This window comes from Corylus avellana, chromosome ca10, assembly GCF_901000735.1.
Source record: "Corylus avellana chromosome ca10, CavTom2PMs-1.0".
Lineage (NCBI taxonomy): Eukaryota > Viridiplantae > Streptophyta > Magnoliopsida > Fagales > Betulaceae > Corylus > Corylus avellana.
In genome coordinates, this window is record NC_081550.1 from 10,263,508 (window position 1) to 10,286,358 (window position 22,851).

Sequence of the window (22,851 nt, forward strand, 5' to 3'; positions counted from 1 at the left end):
AATCAATATCTGATTTTTGGATGCCATCCAGCAAGTGTCATCATATGCTAAGTTCTTGAAAGACTTGATCATTGTCAAGAGAAAGACGAATGTCCCAAAGAAGGTATTTTTGACCAAGCAAGTCAGCTCAATACTACAATGCAAGCTGCCCATCAAGTACAAGGACCCTTGATGTCCTACTATCTCTTGCATGATAGGAGTCAGTCAGATTGAGAGGGCTCTATTGGATCTTCGAGTAAGTGTGAATCTCCTTCCCTATTCAGTCTACTTGCAATTGGGGTTAGGAGAATTGAGGCCCACATCGATGACACTCAAATTAGCTGACAGGTCGGTGAAGATACCAAGGGAAATAATTGATGATATTTTGATAAAGGTGGATAAGTTTTATTTCCCTGTGGATTTTATTGTGCTAGACACAGAGTCGATTCAAAATGTTGGGATTCAAATATCGGTAATTCTAGGGAGACCTTTCTTAGCTACGGCTACCCTGACCAATTGTAGGATGGGGGTGATCAAGATCTCGTTTGTAAACATGACAGTGGAGCTGAATATCTTTGATATCAGCAGGCAGTCGCTAGAATATGATGAGGTCAGAAGTGTATGCTTGATTGAGGAGATCATGGAGGAGACTGTAGATGAATCAAGCATAGAGGACCCCTTGGACGATGGCTTGCTCAATTCGGAGACGATTTGGACTTGGACAAGTTACTTGAGCAAGCATATGCGATTTTGGAGACTGCCCCTCTGATGAGCAGTGAAAGTGGGGAGACCATAGTGCAAGCGCCCCCTAAGAAGGAACTTAAGCCTTTATCGGAAACCCTCAAGTATAAGTTCCTCAGTCCAACTGAATCTTTGCATGTAATCATAGCTTCAGATTTTGTAAGTGCTTAAGAAGAAAAGTTGTTGGATGTTTTGAGAAGAGCACAAGGAAGCTATTGGCCGGACCATAGAAGACATTAAAGGAATCAGCCCCTCAGTGGTAATGCACAAGATACATCTAAAGGAGAATGCCAAGCCATTGAGGGAGAGACAAAGGAGGCTAAATCCAGCTATGCAGGAAGTTGTGAGAGCAGAAGTGCTCAAGTTGTTGGATACAAGGATCATTTATCCAATTTCTGATAGCAAGTGGGTGAGCCCGATACATGTAATGCCTTAGTGGGCTCGGTTGACGGTAGTGAAGAACAAGGATAATGAGTTGGTCCCAACTCGTGTTCAATCTAGATGAAGAGTATGTATAGACTACCGCAAGCTGAATGCCACCACCAGGAAAGATCATTTCCCACTCCCATTCATTGACCAAATGGTGGAGGGCTTAGCTAGGCATGAGTACTATTGATTTTTGGATGGTTATTCTGGATATAACTAGGTCCCTTTGGACCTCGAAGATCAGGAGAAGACTACATTCACTTGTCCTTTTGGGACGTTCGCCTACCATTGCATGCCCTTTGGGTTATGCAATGCACCAACTACTTTTCAACGGTGCATGATAAGCATCTTTTCTGACATGGTAGAATGTTCTTTTGAGATTTTCATGGACGACTTCTCTGTCTTTCGTTCATCTTTTGAGGAGTGCTTGCACCACCTCACTTTGGTCTTAGTGCGGTGCAAAGAAAAGAACCTTGTGCTTAATTGGGAGAAATGCCATTTTATGGTAAAGCAAGGAATTGTACTGGGGCACACCATCTCTCATCGTGGGATTGAGTTTGACAAACCAAAGGTAGATTTGATTTCCAATCTTCTGATGAGTGCCAAATATTGCATATTTGGACCCCCTTAATTTGCATTTGTTAAGCCTTTAGCTTTATTATTTTCTAATGTTTTGGCTAGTTTTGGTGTTTTCGTGTTTTGTAGGTTGCTAAGGGAAAATTGTGCCTTTAAAGGAAAAATCCATTAATTCTGGGGCTTAAGACACTTCAGAGAGTATTGGCAGCAAATTTGGATGGAACGATGATTCGCACCCAACGAGTCCTACTAAAAAGGCCATATCTAGAGTTTTAGAGCATGGATTGAAGCGATCTTGGTGTCATTCAAAAGCTAACTCAAAGATTTACAAAGTTATGTTTCACAAGAGTTGGCTAATTCCACAGGTAGTGTGTTCAAGCACACATATAGTGCGATCGAGGGCACTCGTGCCCATCAAAACTAGAAAGTGCATGCTCAAGTGCGATCGAGCATACTCGGCTGACCTAGCAGCACTGAAACCCTAAAATTGGCTTATAAATAACATTCTTTTCTATTGTAAATGCACGGAGACGCGCTAAGGGCACCGTGCTTTGTCAATTTTCATGTTTTCTGGGTTCTTGGAACTTTGAACTCCAATTATTTTGTAAGTACTTTAATTTTAATGAAGTTAATTTAGTTAATTTATGATTTTGTGATCATGAGAGGCTAAACCTTCAACTAAGTTTGAAGATGAAGCCTCGCCATTGATTAGATTTATGTTTTCATGTTTTGTTCGTACAATTATGACCTTTAACGTAATGTATGTTCGTGAAAACGTTGGATATTCGTTGTGTTTCATCCAACGGATACATTTCATCTTTTGGTTTACTTTGGATATGCATTGTTGTTTGTGTAAAGCATGGATACATTCACTACAAAAATTCATTTTTTTTGTCCCGCGCCTTTAGTGACGTGTCAAGGCTGTTGGCATGTTACTAATGGTTAGTAATGTGTTATTAGTAACATGCCTAGCAGGTTAAAAAATTGGTCGTAACTACTGGAGATTCAGTAACGTATCACTAATGACACGTTACCTTTTAGTAACGTGTCCAATTTAACACGTTACTAAAAGGTAATGTGTCAAAATGACACGTCACCTAATGGTAACGTGTCAAGTTTGGCACGTTATAAAAGTTTGATAACGTGTCAATTTGACATGTTATTAATAGTGGTACCGTGTCAAACTTGATACATTACCATTAGGTGACATGTTAACTATGTCACACGTCACCATATAATGACGTGTCAGAGTTGATACGTCACCAACTATGGCAGGAAAAAAAAATTAAAAAATTTTGACGGGTCGTTATACCCGAATTTAGGAGTTGCCACACCTGATATACGAATTACATCAATCTAACTATCAGAACAATCACAAACTATCCATCAATCTAAATATAATAATCCAAATATCACAAATAACCCAACTATCACAAATATATACATCACAACCTGTCACAAATAATCCTCGAATCCCCCTCCCTCCTATATATATACACATCAACAAAACATAAGAAATACACAACTTGTGTTATACACGAATACAAGAAACTTAATTTAACTTAAGTTATACACAAAAAACTCTCAAACAAACACCCCAACGAAATTCGCGTGAACATCGTCATGATCTCCAGACTTCTCCACAGTAACTGCAAATGATAAAACAAACAATAAATCAGTAAAATAACATGACGGAATCTTATCAAGTCCTAAGCAATGAGCAACATCCAAGTAAAGTCGTCATACTCAATATAATTAATATTCAGGTTTAACAAACTGAATGTCACATAAACAACTTCAACATATATATCTACACTCCCTATGCATCAAAGAGGTAGCTTCAACAAATATGGTAAGATTAAATATGCAAAGCTCCAACCACAACCAAACCAACCAAGAACAACAAAGTAAATTATTTTGAGTTAACTATATACACTATTCGATTATTATATATTGCATTTTTATTAAGTCAAATATACGTACGGGGTAGCTGAATGACAGGTATAATGTCTTGGCAAACGAGACTTCTGTCCAACTAGTGTCCGGTGTTGGCTTTCATTGTGATTGTCACCCTTAGCTTCTACTCTTACGTCATCTACACATATTATGTTGCAATTGTGCTATTTAGATGCATGTGTCACATAAAGATACGAACAAAGTTTATTTACCAAACAAAATTACTAGCCATTAAAGTGATAGTCCTCTCGTAAAATAATCGTGTTAGTAGAAGAGAAACAATGAGAATATAGTGTTACCTGATTGGCTATCTGCTGAGGATCTCACAATCACACGTGCTGAGGACTCCGCGTCATGCAGATCCCTAATAGTAGCCACCTCTGGCTCGGAGCTCACATGTCTCGAGCCCTCAAGCATATGAAACCAAGCCTTAAACGCTGCCATCTGCTCAGTAACCTGCGCGGTTACCGCCGCACTAATTTTCTCCCTCTGCTAGGCCAACATCGCATCCATCTGTGACCTATGCTGCTCCCTCTCAGCTTCAATTGCTCTTTCAAGTTCAGCACGTGAGACCATCGAGCCTCTAGGGTTCTATGACCGTGCTTAGGACAGTGTATAATAGGAGTGGATGTTGCGTCGCACAAGTAGAATATTCTTTCTAACCCCTCAAACACGACCTGCATATTCAAGCTTATTGTCGTGCACCTGGGTGTACGCGTTGTTCGGTGCCCACCAAATCGTCCTATGCGGCCCATCTACCAATTCCACAGAGTCAGTTTCTAATAGCTCCTCCATCCGTGCCTATACATTCCATTACACACGATCATCGTTATCTAAGTGTTAATGCTAAATAAATTAATACAGAAATAAAAACGCAGGACAAGGTGTAAGGAACATACAACTCTCTCTGCGACCTTCGGATTTGGGCATCTATCATCTTTATTTTAATGGGTCTTAATGTAAGCTTTCGCTCGCGTAGGAGCCCTGCCCAAAGTAATTACATGCAAAAATCCAAAGCATAAATGGAACGTTCATATATATATTACTCGGATTATGACATATACATGTACATATGGTAAATGACAAACATACTTCCTCATGTGACGCCCTTGCGAAGCTTTTCGAGCCGGTGCAGTGTGGTGTTTTATTCAATGCACGTATGTCTCTCATATGCTTAGCATAGTCCTATGAACGCAACATGTAGACGTTATTAATAGCTGAGCCATCTAACAATTACAATTAATGAAATTACACAAATAAAATTAAACTCGTGACCTACTTGATAATCGGGATCACACCATTTCTCCAACAATTTTTCAAAGTCTGCAGGGTTGTACTTTTCAATGGTTTGCCTCATCCTCGCCCCCACTGTCACAGGAGTATCGCTGCGCTGAATGTTGAGTTTACTCTTTAACTTGTGTCTCCTAATCTTTAGCTTCTCGCCCATGTCTCTGAACGCATCTTTTTTTATTGCCGCCATATCCGACCCAGGCAAGATGTAGAAGTGCTTATGCATTAGTTAAACATTGAGAAATTATGAGTCATACATTATATTTTCAACATCAGATAATCGTTTTACAAAATAAAATGCAAATGCTACATATCCTAAATTAAGAACATCTAATCTACACATACTATCAATGTGTTCCATAAATCCTCCTTTGTATTTTCTGGTACCTTCTTTCAGTCGTCGAATATCCTCACAAAAGCCCCGCTCTTGACAATCTTGCCCGTCATCCATCTAAATTTTCTCCCACTTTTTCCTACGGGCTGCCACGCTCCATTATACTCCAACACGATCCTTTTCCCCTCAGAGATGTCCCACAACTTGTGCGAGTCATTTACGGTCAACACTTCAAATTTATCCTCACCATTTGTATTGATGTTTAACACACAAAATTATACATATATTATTAAGGTTTATGTACAAACTACATGTACCATCATGCATAAATATATACATATTTATTGTTCGAACTAGCATACATACATATCTATCATCCGAACTTGGTCGACAGCCAATACTGGCCAAGCAGGGTCATCGGGCTACTGACTGTGCACATCACCTATCCCATCATCCAAGGAATCGGGGCCTGTGTAACACTCTCATCCACATGTATGCTGCTGTGTGGCCACCAATCGAAATAGTCATGCGGCAATAAACCTATTTGGGTCAATGTGATCGGTAGGGATGGCATACGCAGCGATTCATCCGAGTCACGAGGAGTAGGCTCATATCGATACCCTAGTTGGTTAAGGCCTGTCAGACAAGATGTGTCAGGGAAAGACGGGTCTAGCTCAATCGAAGTGCCAGGAATATCTTCAATGTTGAAGATATAATCGTGTCTCGCAGGTGTCTGTCCTTCAACATGCTCTGGAAGTACCGGTTGATAACTTGGTTGCTGGCTCACAAGCATAACAACGTCCTGCGTCTCACTGTTAAGATAGACCTATGGTCTCGACCCCTGATTGTGCCCTCTGTCCTGTTGACTTTCCTCGAGTACTCATATCAACCTACAAAATACATCACGCACCCAATTAGTTATGTGTACAATGGAAGAAATATGACATCCAATTATATATTTAACAATTGACAATCAATGTACAAATAAATAACAACAAACCAATCAATGTACAATAGTTAAATTTTATGGAATCACATATGCTTCGATTGGTGCTAAGTTAGGTCGGAAGTATTCGGGATCATTATGCAGATCAAACTAGTGATTATTTTTTAATACGAGTGGCTCACTCTCATGGTAGTTGACATGATCATCATGAGGCCCTTGACCCTGACCAACGTCGTAGATGTTTCTAGGTTTAATCCTCACAGCACAAGTCCAATCTGGGTTCCTTTCATTTTCGAAGTAAAAACATGTTCCACTTGAGAAATTAGCACATACGGCTCATCACTAATCAGCTCTCCCCTATGGACAACGTTTTTGAAGTTGACAAGCGTTAGGCCATACTTGTCTACCTTGTATCCCCTGTCCCTTGTGTTGTCCACCCAATCACACTTGAACATAATGTACTTCGTCCTGTCAAAATACTCCACCTCAAGTATTTCAGTTAGCTTCCCATAGTATGTTTCACCATCAACAGTCAACACACACACACCACTGTTCTGAGACCTCTTTTCCCTTCATGTGCAAGAGTGTGAAAAAACTTTCCATTGACCACATATTTGTTATATTGGACTATTGAGATCATCAACCCTCTACAATGAATTACTAGTTTGTTTCCAATTTCCTTTCTGCATTGATTGTCCGAACGATTGACCTGCGAGTCATATACAATGATGAAGTGTAGCTAGTGCGAGTGATGGAATTGGAATTATAACGAAATATTCACGGTACCAATTGCAAAATTGCTCAAAATGTTGGGTTTCCAACTGATCGTCCGTCGCGAGCCTCATATTGGATGCTTGCCTAATTGTATCCTTGTGCATCATACAATTTGAAATTAAATCCATTGATTTTAATTCACAACTAATGGTGTAAGATGATATGAACATGCATATCTTTATTACACAATACTCACGTCCGCAATTGGAGGAACTTGTCCGAGTTAAACATAATATAATGGTGAATCTGTGTCAATGTGAGTTGGTCGAAGACGACTCGTGTTTCTGCCCGTTTAGACCCATCCGGGCTTCTTTGAGGCCTATTGTGAAATGTCAATGCATTCTTTAAATATATCGAGCAGAACGTTACCAACTCAGTTGCTATGTAGCCTTCCGTAATGCAGCCCTCAGGAACCGCTTTATTTCGCATATTAGATTTGAACCCCACAAGGGTCCTACATATCAAAATAAGTCAATTATTGCATTTAGTAATTGTTTTTAAATAAATATAGGGAAAAAAATTTTATATGTTAATTTTTTGACGTAAAATTTTACATGTTAATTTTTTTACGTAAAATTTTACCTCTCTCCCGGATACATCCACCTATACTGTACCGGTCCATCGAGTCTGCATTCATGGACCAGATGCACAACAACATGAACCATGCTGGTGGAAAAACTGGGGGGAATACCTGTTCCATCTTCCACAGAGTGATACAGACGTCATCCTCAAGTCGGTTCATATCATCTTGTGTGAACGCCGTTGAACATATGCCCTTGAAGAATGCAAACATCTCAGCCAAAGGTCTAACAAAGCTACCTGGCAGTGATCCACGCAATGCAATCAGGAGAACCTGTTGCATCAATATGTGACTGTCATGACTCTTCAAACCCAATATCGTTTGGTCCTTAAGTTGTATACATTGAGAAATGTTTGAGGGATATCCTTCTAGCACCCTTACATCTCGAAGCACTATCAGGAAACTAGTTTTATCCTCGTTTGACATCATGTGGCAAGTTAGGGGCAAATAGATTTTCCATCCTCGCTAGTGAACGGATGAAGTGTACGTCCCAAACCCATTTCTTGCAAATCTTTACGTGCTTCAAGATTGTCCTTCATTTTCCCTTTAATGTCTAGTATTGTGCCAAGTATGTTTTCCATCACATTTTTCTCTATGTGCATGACATCAAGGTTGTGCCGCAGTAAATTATCTTCCCAGTACGACAACCTAAAGAAAATACTTTTCTTCGTCCACAATACACTAGCAGTCGCTAGTTGTCATTTCTTAAAAGTCCTTTTCCGCTTCGTCTGTGATTTATCAGTGGACTTTGACTAACCTGCACTCTCATCCCCAAATACAATTCCCTCTGTCTCAGGATTTCATCTCCACTTGGCACATCGGGGGCACATTCTACTTCTTGGTTACCGTTAAACGTTCTTTTGTTGCACCTCCATGGATGATCCATAGGCAAGTATTGCCTATGCCCCATAAAGCAAAATTTGTTCCTGTGTTTTAACCGTCCAGACCTTATTGCATGCATACAGCAAGGACATACCTTTCCATCCCTGGTAGGCCACCCGAAATAGTCTACGTATGCTGAGAAGTCAATAATTGTCCACATCAACCGCACTTAGAGCTTAAAATTATTTTTAATGGAGACATAAAATGTCCCTACCTCTTCATTCCATAGTTCCTGTAATTCCCCAATTCAGGGTTGCAGGTAGACATCTATATCCATTCTAGGTAAACTTGGCCCTAGAATAATCAGAGATAATATGAAAGACGTTTGTTTCATGCACATCCAAGGTGACACGTTGTACGGTATAAGCATTACAGGCCAAGTATTGTGGGATGTGCTCCTGTTCCCAAAAGAATTAAGTCCATTTGAGGTTAGGCCAAGTCTTACGTTCCTGCTATCTGATGAAAAATCCGAATATAAATTATTGAATGACTTTCATGCTTCACTATCGACCGAATGCCTCAATACACTGTCCTTTGTGCGGCTGACTGAATGCCACCTCATATAGGTCACGATATGCTGTGACATAAATAGCCTTTATAGTCATGGTATGACTGAAAACCACCGCAATACCTTCATCGAACGTCTCTTACTTGACGATATAGGGTGGCCATCCTCATCTAAATGAATTTTGTCCTTCCACTTAGATTCTCCACATTTAACACATGAAACTAACTCCTTATTTTCCTTCCAGAACAATATACAATCATTACAACAATATACAAACATACTAATTTGAATAATAACCTTCAAAATAATGCACCCAAAATGCTTGTTTCTCCTAAGAAACAACCTAGTATTTGGTTGGAAGAAAGACTTCATTTAGTTCAATAAATATAAAAAAGCATATAGAAGACGAAAGGAAAGGAATTAAGGGTGAGATGATTATGACCACATATTCATCCATCTTTTCCTATCATCATTTATTGCATTTGGAGTGCTTGAGGGTAGTCTTTCTTTACTAGTTTTGTCAAAGGCTTACTTGACGGGGAGTGCCCAACAAACAAAGCAACATGCCCCATAAGTTTGTCTTTCCTAGAAAATGTGGTACCGCATAAACAATGCCACTTCTGATCCTTACAGTGCTTATCATGCATCCTCAAATCCGACAGAACAGAAAATTGCTTCTGGCTGCATCGCTTGCAAGCGTACATCTTCAGGCAATGGCTCATCTTGTAGTGTTCTTCACGCAAATCATGGACTTCAGAGGCTAGAACTTAGCATGCTTTTGATTCCACCGACACACTTCTTGCGGGCACGAATATTTCGTCGAAAATTTCATCAAATTACTATCTTTGTTAGATGGGCTACCATTGTGGTTCTTCATGGGGTTGCTTAGAGCAGCACTTGTCATGTATTTTTCTTCGTGAGCTCTCATGCGTATTCTTAAATTTGTATCTCTCTTGAATCCTTTCCCACAAACTTTGCAGTAGTGGGTGTACTTTGCCAACAAATCTGCAATGTCCAATTCAATGATGTCGTAGTTCTTTGGGGAAAGCCTTTCTAATTCTTCTCTCCCTTCCACCCTATTAACAACACTTCAATTTTCAACCTTGTTGTTGTAGTTGTTATTGCTATAGGTTTCCCTTCCACCCTATTGACAACACTATGATCTTCATCCTTGTTACTACAGTTGTTATTGTTATAGGTTTCGCTGTACTACTCAAGGGTATCGTTAGAATATAATTAAGCCTTGAACTGGCTCACTATTGGAGGAGTTGGGCAGAGGAAAGTGGGATTGGCGGTGCTAGTGCGATGGCATTTCCTAAAAGCATTTTTCTTTGTTGCTTTTCTCTAACCTGCCTTTGATTGATGTATGTTATTTTCTATTAGAACACAAGATAATATGGGACTCTCACACTCAAGATCTATAGATACTTCCATGTAGTTATTATCTGTAATTAGATTTCATTATCATCTCTTATCCTTTATCTCTGTATATTTGAGTTTCATTGTCACTAGGATTCTTGTACTATTATATATATATACACAAACCACCAAGAGTGGTAAGCAATTCAAAGCATTCTACGTAGAGTTTCTTTAGAGATATTTTATGGTATCAGAGCATAAACAGACTAACGTATAAAGCTCAGTGGCCGAAGTAGCAGTTTCCTCCAACCCTCCTTCTCCTCCCAACCCGCAACCCAACCCGCAGCAATCTGGCTGCTCCATCTTCACCCTCCCAAAAATGTCCCATACCCTCTCCCTCAAATTATCCAAGGATAATTTCACCACATGGCATACACAAATTCTAGCGTATCTCCAAGGCCAAGATGCTTACAGTTTCGTGGATGGAACAAATCTGCCACTGTAGCAAACGATTCCCAACCCCAGCATAGCAGCAGATGCGCCGGCCACAATAGTCAATCCCAACTACATGCAGTGGATTTAGAAGGATCAGATGATACTTAGTGTTCTAATTTTTACACTCACCGAACAATATGTGCTTCATGCCGTTGGGTGTGCTACTGCCCGTGACCTCTGGGTTGCCTTGATCAACATGTTCGCTTCGCAATCTCGTGCTCGAATCATGCAGATCCATTATCAACTTGCTACGTCAAAGAAAGGACAATCTTCCATCATTGAATATTTCCAAAAGATCAAAAAACTGAGCAATACTCTAGCTGCTGCCGGACAACCCCTAAATCATTTTGAGAGCGTATCATTCCTTCTTGCTGGGCTAGGATCTGAATACAATCCTTTTGTCACTTCTGTTACCATATAGGTAGATCCCTTATCTATCAATGAAATATATGGCCATTTATTGGTTCATGAGATGAGGATTGAGCAAAACCTACCCACTACCGAGATGCTTTTTCCTTCTACAAACTATTCTGCTAGATTCAGCATACCACGTGGAAGAGGATTCTTGGGAGGAGCTCGTACTCTGGAGGACATCAAGCATACCATGGCTGCATACCTGCTTTTCCAGCCCGTGGGTGTGAGTCTTTCTTCTCCAACCATTTTGCTGCTCTAACCCGTCATGTCTGCCAGTTGTGTGGCAAAACGGGCCATCTTGCATCTCAGTTTTGCTCCCATTTTGATGCCTCATTCTAGAACGAGTCAGCAACTCTTACATATGCTCCCTACTCCTCTCCATTAGTCAATCCGAAAGAGGACTGGTATCCGGACATGGGTGCATCTCATCATCTCACCCATGGGATGAACAACCTCAATCTCACATCTGAGGAATATGTCGGCACAGATCTCGTTCGCATAGGCAATGGTTTAGGTTTATCTATTTCTCATATAGGATCAGCAACATTATCGGCTCCTTGTCGTATTTTTTTGCTCAAACAAATTTTACTTGTGCATAAAATTTGTAAAAATCTATTATCTGTTCGTCAATTTGCTTATGATAATGATGTTTTCTTTGAATTCCATTCATCTTATTTTGTTATCAAGGATTGCCGAACAAAGATCCCTCTTCATCACGGCCAACTTAAGAATGGTCTGTACCGATTCTTACCGTCGTCTTCCTCGTCATCAATAAATCATGCCTTAATTGGTGAACGTACATCTGCGACTCACTGGCATCAACGTTTAGGTCATCCAGCTTTTTGTGTCGTTTGACACATTTTATCTAAATTCAGTCTTCCAGTTACCACCAATAAAGCTCTTCCACCTTGCTTCGCTTGTTCGGTTGCCAAAGGACCTCAACTTCCATTTTACAATTCTAGCACTAAATTTTGTAATCCTCTAGATTTAATTTTTTTTATTTTTTATGTTTGGGGACCATCCCCTCTTATTTCAATAAACGGGAATCGGTATTATGTTTCATTTGTGGATGCTTTTTCTTGATTTATGGCTCTTTCCAATTCAAAATAAATTTGATGTTATGTCCACTTTTCTTAAATTTCAATCCATGGTTGAGCATTTATTCAATACAAAAATCAAAAGTGTGCAATCAGATTGGGGAGGTGAATTTCGACCCTTTAACAAATATTTTCAATCAATAGGCATAAATCACTGTCTATCTTGTCCTCATGCACATCAACAGCAAGGATGTATTGAGCGCAAGCATTGTCATATTATTGACACCACCCATGCCTTACTTGCCAATAGCAATGTTCCAAAACAATTATGGAATGAAGCCTATCAAACAGTATGCTATCTCATTAATTGTCTTCCTACACCTATGTTAGAACACAAGTCTCCATTTGAAAAATTATTATCTTCTCCTCTAAACTATAATTTTCTCAAAATTTTTGGGTGTGCCTATTTTCCCAATCTTAGACCCTACAACACCCATAAATTTACCTTTCGTTCTACACCATGCATATTTTTAGGGTACAGTACTCAACACAAAGGTTATCATTGTTATCACAAAGAGTTGGGTCGTTTCTATATTTCCAGACGTATAACATTTCATGAATCTAAATTTCCCTTTCTACATTCACCATCTAGAGACCCACCCGTATCCTCCACTCCACTCCCCAATGTTCAAATCTTTTCACGGCTGCCGTCTTATTCCAAGCAATCCACATCAATTTCCTAATCATAAAGTCCATCATCTCCGACGGATACACCTTCCATCTCTAGAACCGAGTCTCAATCATCAACACATACTTCATCCTCCTCCACGAAAAATCTAACAATGTCACCATTATCACAACGAAACCTCTCCTCTAGTGAAAATGCTGATTCTATGTTGAGTAATGATACTATCTCACCACCTGCACCTACACGAACACATGCCATGGTAACAAGAGCTCAAAACCAAATTTCTAAGCCCAAGCAACATACGAATTGGACTGTGCAGTATCCCCTTCCACGGGCTCTTATCTCAGTTCTAGACACCAACCTAATCGAACCCACGTGTTTTACTAATGCTGTGAAATTTTCAGAATGGCGAAATGCCATGCAGGTGGAATTTAATGCACTCCTCAGCAACAATACATTGACTCTTGTTCCTCCAAGCAAAACCAAGAATGAGGTAGGCTGTAAATGGGTTTTTAAACTCAAACGCAAAGCTGATGGAACGATAGAACGCTGTAAAACACGTTTAGTTGCCAAAGGTTTTCACCAATAGGCAGGCATTGATTTTGGAGAAACTTTTAGTCCTATTGTGAAACCAACTACAATTCGGACAGTCCTCTTAGTGGCTTACTCAGGAGCTGGCCCGTCAAGCAGATTGATATATAGAATGCGCTCTTACATGGGTTTCTATCAAAAGAAGTATACATGAGTCAACTGCCAGGCTTTGCTCATCCATCCTTACCACATCACATCTGCAAGTTAAACAAAGCAATTTATGGATTAAAAGAGGCACCACGTGCTTGGTTCTCATGGCTTAGTACCAAACTTCTATCAATGGGTTTTGTTGCCTCAAAAGTAGATTCTTCTTTATTTACCAACTCTAAGGAAGTTACTATGTTTATTTTAATTTATGTGGATGACATTATTATTACAGCTTCTCGAGTGTCCGCTATTGAAGAATTGCTTCAACGTCTTCGCATCGATTTTGCAATGAAAGACCTTGGTGATCTCCATTACTTCCTTGGAATTGAACTTCAACAGCTCGAGAAAGGGATGCTACTTTCATAACAGAGATACATTTCAGACTTGCTGAAACGCACAAACATGCATGAAGCAAAGCTAATTTCGTCGCCCATGTCATCCTCCAGCACTCTCTCTGCCTTCAAAGGAGATCATATGGAAGACGAGTCCTTATACCGAAGCACAGTTGGTTCACTTCAATATCTATCCTTGACACGTCCTGACATTGCATTCTCTATTAACAGAGTTTGTCAACTCTTGCACAAACCTACACAACTTCACTGGGAAGGGGTCAAAAGAATTCTCAGGTATCTCAAACACAGTATTACTCATGGGTTACTTCTAACCAATAATAGGGCATACAAAATTGATGCCTTCTCAGATGCGGATTGGGCGGGGTACCCAGATGATCGAAAGTCAACTAGTGCTTATTGTGTGTTTCTCGGATTTAATCTTATCTTATGGAGCTCAAGAAAACAACCCACTGTCTCTAGGTCAAGTACTAAGGTCGTAGCTAACGCAGCAGCTGAGGTCATGTGGATTAAATCCCTCCTTCGAGATCATGGCATTCATCTCACGGCCACACTAGCACTATGGGGTGATAATATTGGTGCCACATACCTTGTAGTCAATCCAGTGTTTCATGCACGCACTAAACATGTAGAAATTGACTTCCATTTTGTTCGAGATCGAGTGGCCGATAAAACTCTTTAGATTCGATTTATCCCTAGTAAAGATCAACTTGTAGATGTTCTCACCAAATCAATTGTGGCGACTCATTTTCAATTTCTATGTCACAAGCTTAACATTCATGCTTCCCTGTTGCACTTGATGGGGGATGCTAGAACACAAGATAATATGAGACTCTCACACTCAAGATCTATAGATAATTCCACGTAGTTATTATCTGCAATTAGATTTCATTATCATCTCTTATTCCTTATCTCTGTATATTTGAGTTTCATTGTAACTAGGATTCTTGTACTATTATATATATCAATACGAACCACCAAGAGTAGTAAGCAATTCAAAGTATTCTACGTAGAGTTTCTTTAGAGATCTTTTATTTTCCTTATATATATATATTTTTTATTTTTTTTTTGAAGAATGATTGTTATGGAAAATGTGTGATTATTATAGTGTAAGCTTAAGTAGTCCTTTACCTTTTGGCAATGTAATAATATATCGATGAGAGAGATGCAAGTCAACGATCAACTCATCCCCACTTAGAACCTCCCTCATGTGTTACCAATCTCACATATATATTGGGGCAAACCCTTGATTTAGAAAGAGTTTTAAGATCATTGTCACATACTAAAAACGACATAAATTCATTTGGGCTATAAGAAAGTTTTTCTAATCCAGTCCATAAAAGTGTCTTGTGTCTCTTAACATGTAAGAAATATCTGATTTTTTTAATAGTATGTTTCTCACATAAATTTTTTTGAAGGCATAAATGTTTTGCAAACTAACTTTCTAAAAAGCTACTTGTGTCCTTTATGCTATTAAATTGAAAGAAAAAGAAAAAAAAGTGCTTTTCACATACCAAGTACACATATCACTTTTAAAGACTTTAATAGTATTAATAAAAAAATAAAAATGTGATTCTCATACGTTCAAAGAACACAACACTTTTAAAGACAGGATTTGAGGATTCATACACCCAAATTTTTTTAAAATTTAAATATATCTTTTATATTTTCAGCGAATAGTGATTTTTAGCACACCAGCGTGCTTGAACAGTAAGCACGCCGGTGTTAAAATATAATTTTATTTTACTTTTTTTACTGTTTAAATATTATTTTTATAATATTTCATAATATTTTAACACTGGCGTGCTTACTGCTAAAAATTATTACTCTTTTTTAGTATACTTAACTTACGTGTGATACTCAATCTATCTTTAAATCAATCAATTTTTTTTTTTTTTAAAAAAAAAGTCAGAAATAAATTACACATGTCAGTATGTCACATTAAATAATTATAATAAGATAATACAAAATATCATTTCTCTCCTCGAAAGTAAACCCTATCACACTTACTTGTATAGATTGTCAACTACAATTTCTTAATGTTGGACATTTACAGATGGATTGCATCATGTCCAAGAAATTAATTAATAAACATGGGATTCTTTTAATTAAGGTGTCAAAACCGTAATCTTTGCGCCTGGTGTTGCAGGGTAAAAATGCTGACGCATGGGATGATGAAAATTTTAGCTGTCAGCTGAAAATCTATAGCAACTGAATGTCAGCAGTTAAGGCATAGCAATAGCATGACGTGTCGCCAATCACAATCGCACAAAATTGTAACTCTTTCGATTCTTGGCCCATTCGGGCCTCGGCCCGCCACGTAGGAGCACGCAACTCTTGGACGAGCCATGCGCGCAGCTTAAATAATTATTTAATTACCCGAAATTGATTTCTTTTCTATTTATCGTCTGACCCTTTCTTCTTCTGGCCAAGCAAGAGGCTGAAATCAATGCTTATTTGCCGTTTTCAGTTGTAGGCTTGTAGCCACTTCCAAAGATATGTAGATATTTGATCTTTCGACTCACAAACTCAAATTTCATATATATATCATTTTCATTCCAATTTATTATTATTCTAGTCCCTTTTTTTTATTTTTTTATTTTGAAAAAACTTCTCAAAGACCTTTGAACCATTATGCGATTTAAAAAGAAGTTTTTAAATTTCGAAACGTCTCAATTTCACGTCTTCAAACTTTTAATTTGATACTATCTACCTAATTCCATCACTTTTTGACATTAATCCCTACCAAAAACGAAGAAAAAGTTTGAACGTTATTGTCACCAAAAAAAAGTTTTGACATTAACTCCATCATGTGTGACCCATTTATATTTGTTACCAAAAAAAAAAAAACAAATATATATGGGTCACACTGTTACTGTGGGTCACCTTGTGACCAATTGACCCATGGCTGGGTCGCAACCAAACCCAGTCGTGGCCTCTCGTGGCCCACTTGGGTTAGGGTGGGTCACCTTTTTCTTTCTTCTTTTTTTTTTTTTTTTTTTTAATTTTTAATTTTAATTTTAATTTTAATTTTTAAATTTAAAATTAAGGGTAAATTTGAAAGTTTATAAAAGTTTCAAGAATATAAAGGTTACTTCATCACTTTTAATGTTCAAAAACTGACAGATTATAGTAGATTGCATCAAATTGAAAGTTTTGGGAGTGAAATTGTGAGATTTTGAAATTTTGGAGAGTCTTTTCAAATCGTGTGGTAATTCAGAAGTCCTTTGTGAAGTTTTTTTAGTTGTACGCAAGTGAGATCAGGGTGAAGTTTGTAACATTACTCTTTACGAAATTATTTGCGGTCAATTTTTTTGGTATGCTTGAAAATCATGAGCAACATTAGAGTTACGCAATTCATAGTTTGTGGCTTTCAATTGATTAATGATTGTGGTGACCTTACATAAATGGGAGGTAAAAGATGAAGACAATATTTAATTAAACTCAAGACTTTGATTCTTTTTTATGTTTTTTTCTTTTTTTTGGAAAATCAAGACTTCGATTGTAATACTATGTTAAACTACTGTTTTTTCTAAAATTTTAAGCCCAAAAAAATTATAAATTTAATGAATTAACTAATATTCTAATTGATAATTTCTCATTAAAAGAAAGCTAGCTAGGTAATTATTCAATCCATAGACCTATGGGGAGATAACTTAGCAAGAGACAGAGTACTAGTACCAGTTTATGAGGGGAATTTGAGGCATTTTGATTATATATATATATATATATATGAGTGCATTGTGATTAGGATATTTTCAACCTTGACCTCAAGAATTGACATAAAGTAAGTTTGAAGCAAACTCCGATGGTGAGGGATTTCTTTTCATAATATTTTTCAATTTTTTATTTTGTCTCTTTATTATAATATTTATCTCCTAAGTAGGTTGCGCACGGGCGATCGAGGACCACTGTAAGGGACCACCTTCGCTATTAAAAAAGTTATTGAGTAGAATAGAAAAATAAAAAAACAAAATTATTGAGTAGAACACAAATATAAAATTGGTAACCCAATTGAATATATTTATATATATAATTGGCAAATAATCATGATTAACTTGTAAAATATAAAAAGAAAAATGCGATTTACATAGTACTTCTTATACATCTATTTTGTATACTTTTTATTTATACCTCTTATTTGTAATATTAATTTTGAATAAAAATTTAATAATTAATAGCTCAAATGAGAAATGAACACGAAAGATGTTGGAAAAAAAAACGTGGGAATTTCATCAAAAAAAAAAAAAGTATACTAGAAAATTGTAACTGAACTATCTGGATAGTAATAAGGTGAAAATGGCTCTATATATCTCTTAGACAATATTGCTTGCCCATTATATCATTAGTTTTGCATAGAAAAATATAATATTTTATTCTCAGGATACAATACTACGTACTAAAATAATAGTGTGCAAATCGAACACTCTAAACATTAAAATGTGTAACAACAGAGCAAAAGAGGAGAAAAGGTTGTGTAAATCGAATTTCTAAAATCAGCATTTTATAAAATTATAAGAGCAGTTTATTACTGTTGAAATAAAAATTTATGATTGTTGAAATAACAGTTTATTATTGTCGAAATATGATTATCGGAAAAACGGTTATTAATATAAAATTCGAACAAAAAATTGATTGTTCATGATATAGCAGTTGTACATGTCCAAAAAATCACACAAAATAATAAGCATGTGGGCTCATGCAAGCATTCAAAGCACTTGCGAACAGGGCTAGTGCCATGCACTAGGTAACACCACTAGCATGTGTCGACCTAAAAGTCATTATAGTAAAGAAAGATCCCAAACAAATGTCTTCTAGCTTTTCAATGTGAAACAAAGTGTAGAACATAAATAAGGGAAAATTTGAAAATTTCAAATGTGATGTGAAGAAAAAACTTTAATGTTCATGAAATAATTCAACAAAAGATACATTCAAATGGTAAATAAATATATAGCACCATCTAACCAAAAAAGAACAAATACTTAGCTTGTAAAGGTAATCAATTAATTAATATCTTAAGCCTTTGGTGACTTTTGGAACACAATATTATACTTATTTTTTTAATTTTACAATAATATACTTAAAAAAAAACATGAACACCTTGGTATTTGCAAATGGTTTTTTGTGAGCAGGTTTCAATTATTGTTTGGAAAGGAGATCCACTTGTTCCCCTTGCCAAAGCATGGACACTTACAAAAACACATGCATGCCTAAGCCCTACGTACGTTAATCTCACAAAACTACAATATTTTATGTTGCCTGGCCTACAATCATGGCCGGCACACACTCCTAGGGTTTTCTTTTTGGAAGCTAATATATATATATATATATATATATATATATGTTCCCTTCCCTGACGTCCAATGCATATTGCATGTATATAAAAAAGATGATGTGTTTATATGAAATATATTCTCTCTAAATAGTATGAAACTTTTTGGAGATAAACTTAATAATAAAATTATGCGGGCTTGGTTCAAAGCGGACAATATCATACCACTTGGAGCAAGGTTGTTACATCTAGTATCAGAGCTATAGTCCCTCCTGAGATGGGGGGAGCATGCACAAGCCCATGAGAGTCACCAGAGAGGACGTTGGGTCCTAAGAAGGGTGATTGTGACGTCCCACATTGTCTAGACTTGAAAAAGATGATGTGTTTATATAAAATATACTCTCTCTAAATGGGATGAAGCTTTTTGGGGGTAAATCCAATAATAAACCCGTGTTGGCTTGGCCCAAAGCGGACAATATCATACCAATTGGAGGAGCAGGGGTGTTACATAGTCCTCAATGAAAACGCCATATATATTTGATATTTCATAGTTGGATTGTTACATCTGGTATCAAAGCCATAACCTCCCCTGAGATGGGAGAAGCGTCCACAAGTCCATGAAGGTCACCAGCGAGGACGTTGGGTCTTAAGAGGTAGTGATTGTGGCATCACACATTGTCTGGGCATGGAAAAAATGATGTGTTTATATGGAATATACTTTCTCTAAATAGTATAAGGCCTTTTGGGAGTAAACCCAATAATAAAACCGTGCAGGCTTGGCCTAAAGCGGATAATATCATACCACTTAGAGCAGATTTTTTTTTTTTTTTTTGACATATCCACACATGAGAAAAGGGAGAGGGAGATTCGAACTAGTGACCTTTACCTTATAAGGCGTGGTCAACAGCCGATTGAGCTATCCCTTTGGGACAGCAAGGGTGTTACATAGTCCTCACTAAAAACGCCATATATATTTGATAGCAGGGTTGTTACATTTGGTATTAGAGTTATAGCCTCCTCTGAGATGAGGAGAGCATGCACAAGTCCATAAGGGTCACCAGTAAAGACGCTGAGTCCTAAGAGAGGGTGATTCTGACGTTCTACATTGCTTGAGCATGTAAAAGATGATGTGTTTATATGGAATATGCTCTCTCTAAATAGTATGAGGCCTTTTAGGAGTAAACCCAATAATAATACCGTGCGGGATTAGCCCAAAGCGGACAATATCATACCACTTGGAGTAAGAGTGTTACATAGTCCTCAATGAAAACGCCATATATATTTGATATATTTTTATTTTCTTTAATTAGATTCTATATATACTCGAAGGCATGTCTTCCCAAATAGTGATGATATTAATCAGATTTGTTTGAAGAAGCACGCGTGGGTGAAGATGGGATTATTCAATATATTTGTCACTTTCGATTGTTTGGCGCTCTTTTTCAATATCAAAGAGAGGTGGGTTCACGCGAACATTTTTAAATTAAATTAATATTCTTTTCCTTCTTATTATTTAATATTACTACAATATTTTATTTTCAAAAGAAACCCAAAACGTGTGGGCTTGCTAGCTTTTAATTAGAAAATACATATAATAAGAGAGGATTGTCTTGTCCTCCAATTCTCAAACAATCATGCTCATCTTATTATAACCATTTCAATACACCATTAGTCTTGTCCTTGTAGGATTTTTTTTTTTTTTTTTTTTAAATCATATTTAGCTCCTAGGTTTTCATTTGATTTGAATTTAGTGAGTTTTCAATTTTAAGAATGCAGTCCTTAGGTTTTGCCCAAATTTAAAATAAGTGTCAGCCACATGTCTTATTTAACACGTCATAAAAACTTTAATACAATGAAATGTGAACAAGTGTCAAGTGATCATTCATAGAAAAAAAATAAAAGACCAAGAAAAAAAAAATTCAATCTAACACGTAGAACTTACATAAACATAAAACCTAAGGACTTGAATAAGAAACCTACAGTAACAAAGACTTCAGTTTATGTTGTTATAGCATTGCATTGAGGTGTTGAGAATCTTGAGATGTACGTTGACATGTCAAATGAGACACATGTGGTAGATTGCAAAATGTTAATTTTGATGGTAAAAAGTGATTGAGGGACCTATTTTGAACTTGGGCAAAATCTAAGTACCTTATTATTGAAAACCTAAGGACTAAATATAATTTTTCGCATTTTTTTTTTAATATATAAGCAGTTGTGAGTTTAAGTTATTAGATTGATAGTACGTAGTTTATACAATAACAACTTAGGCTGTAACATCCCACCCCAATGACACACAATATTGTCCGCTTTTGGCTCCCCTCGAACCAGATTTCCCAGGGTGGTCACCCATCCTGATACTACTCCAGCAGAAGCACGCTTAACTGCGGAGTTCTGATGGGATCATGACCATCACGGCTTTAAAACGCGTTGTTGTCATTAAGGGTGTAGTATACATTTAAGCACATCCTCATCTCCATACCCAGGCGATGTGGGACGTCACAATCACCCCCTCTTAGGACCCAGCGTCCTCGCTGGCGACCCTCATGGGATTAGCTCATTCTTGGCGTCCGCCCCAGCGAGCGCCCACTAGCGACCTTCATGGGCTTGTGCACGCTCCCCCCATCTCAGGCTGGGCTATGGCTCTGATACCATATGTAACATCCCACCCTAATGACACACAATATTGTCCGTTTTTGGCTCCCCTCGAACCAGACTTCCCAGGGTGGTCACCCATCCTGATACTACTCCAGCAGAAGCACGCTTAACTGCGGAGTTCTGATGGGATCATGACCATCACGGCTTTAAAACGCGTTGTTGTCATTAAGGGTGTAGTATACATTTAAGCACATCTTCATCTCCATACCCAGGCGATGTGGGACGTCACATAGGCGGCCCAATATGGGGTATTCCAACCACGCCAATAAAACAATTAGATGTCTTTACTTTCATGATTAAAATAGATCATCATGATTGATATGTCTTTCTAGATAGAATAGCAAATCCTATCACGGACTATGAACTAAGATTTACAAATTACATTGTATCATGGTTTAAATTACCTAATCTCATTGACACACCCAAACTTCCTCTAAGGAAAAAAATAAAATAAAATTAAAAAAAAAAAGGAAAAGAAAAGAAAGAAACAAACAAACAAAGAAGAAAAGAGGAGTGGGTAATGGACATCCAAACATCTTCTTAGGAAAAAACAAATAAAGAAAAAAAGAGTAGTGGGTAATGGGACGGTTCCATATATAAACCAAGAAAAGGAACAATTAGGATGATAGGGGGCCAAATAAAAAGTTTTGTATTCCTCTATTTGGTTAACATGGCATCAAACAAGACAAATCAATACAAACATAATACACCAAGTAACTTGCTCCATGTTACCAACATGTAAATCAATTAGAATATCTAGTGCAGACTTCTGTTTCTGGATGAGTAAGAATTTATTAAAAACACTGGAAGAAAAAAAAAAAAAAAGGTACCACAAAAAAACAAGACAG

General features: G+C 37.5%; 1 pseudogene; it reads right to left on the reverse strand.

Moving 5' to 3' along the window:
- Positions 1-9,465: 9,465 nt before the first annotated feature.
- LOC132162909 (protein SENSITIVE TO PROTON RHIZOTOXICITY 2-like) lies at positions 9,466-11,594 on the reverse strand (annotated as a pseudogene).
- Positions 11,595-22,851: the final 11,257 nt, after the last annotated feature.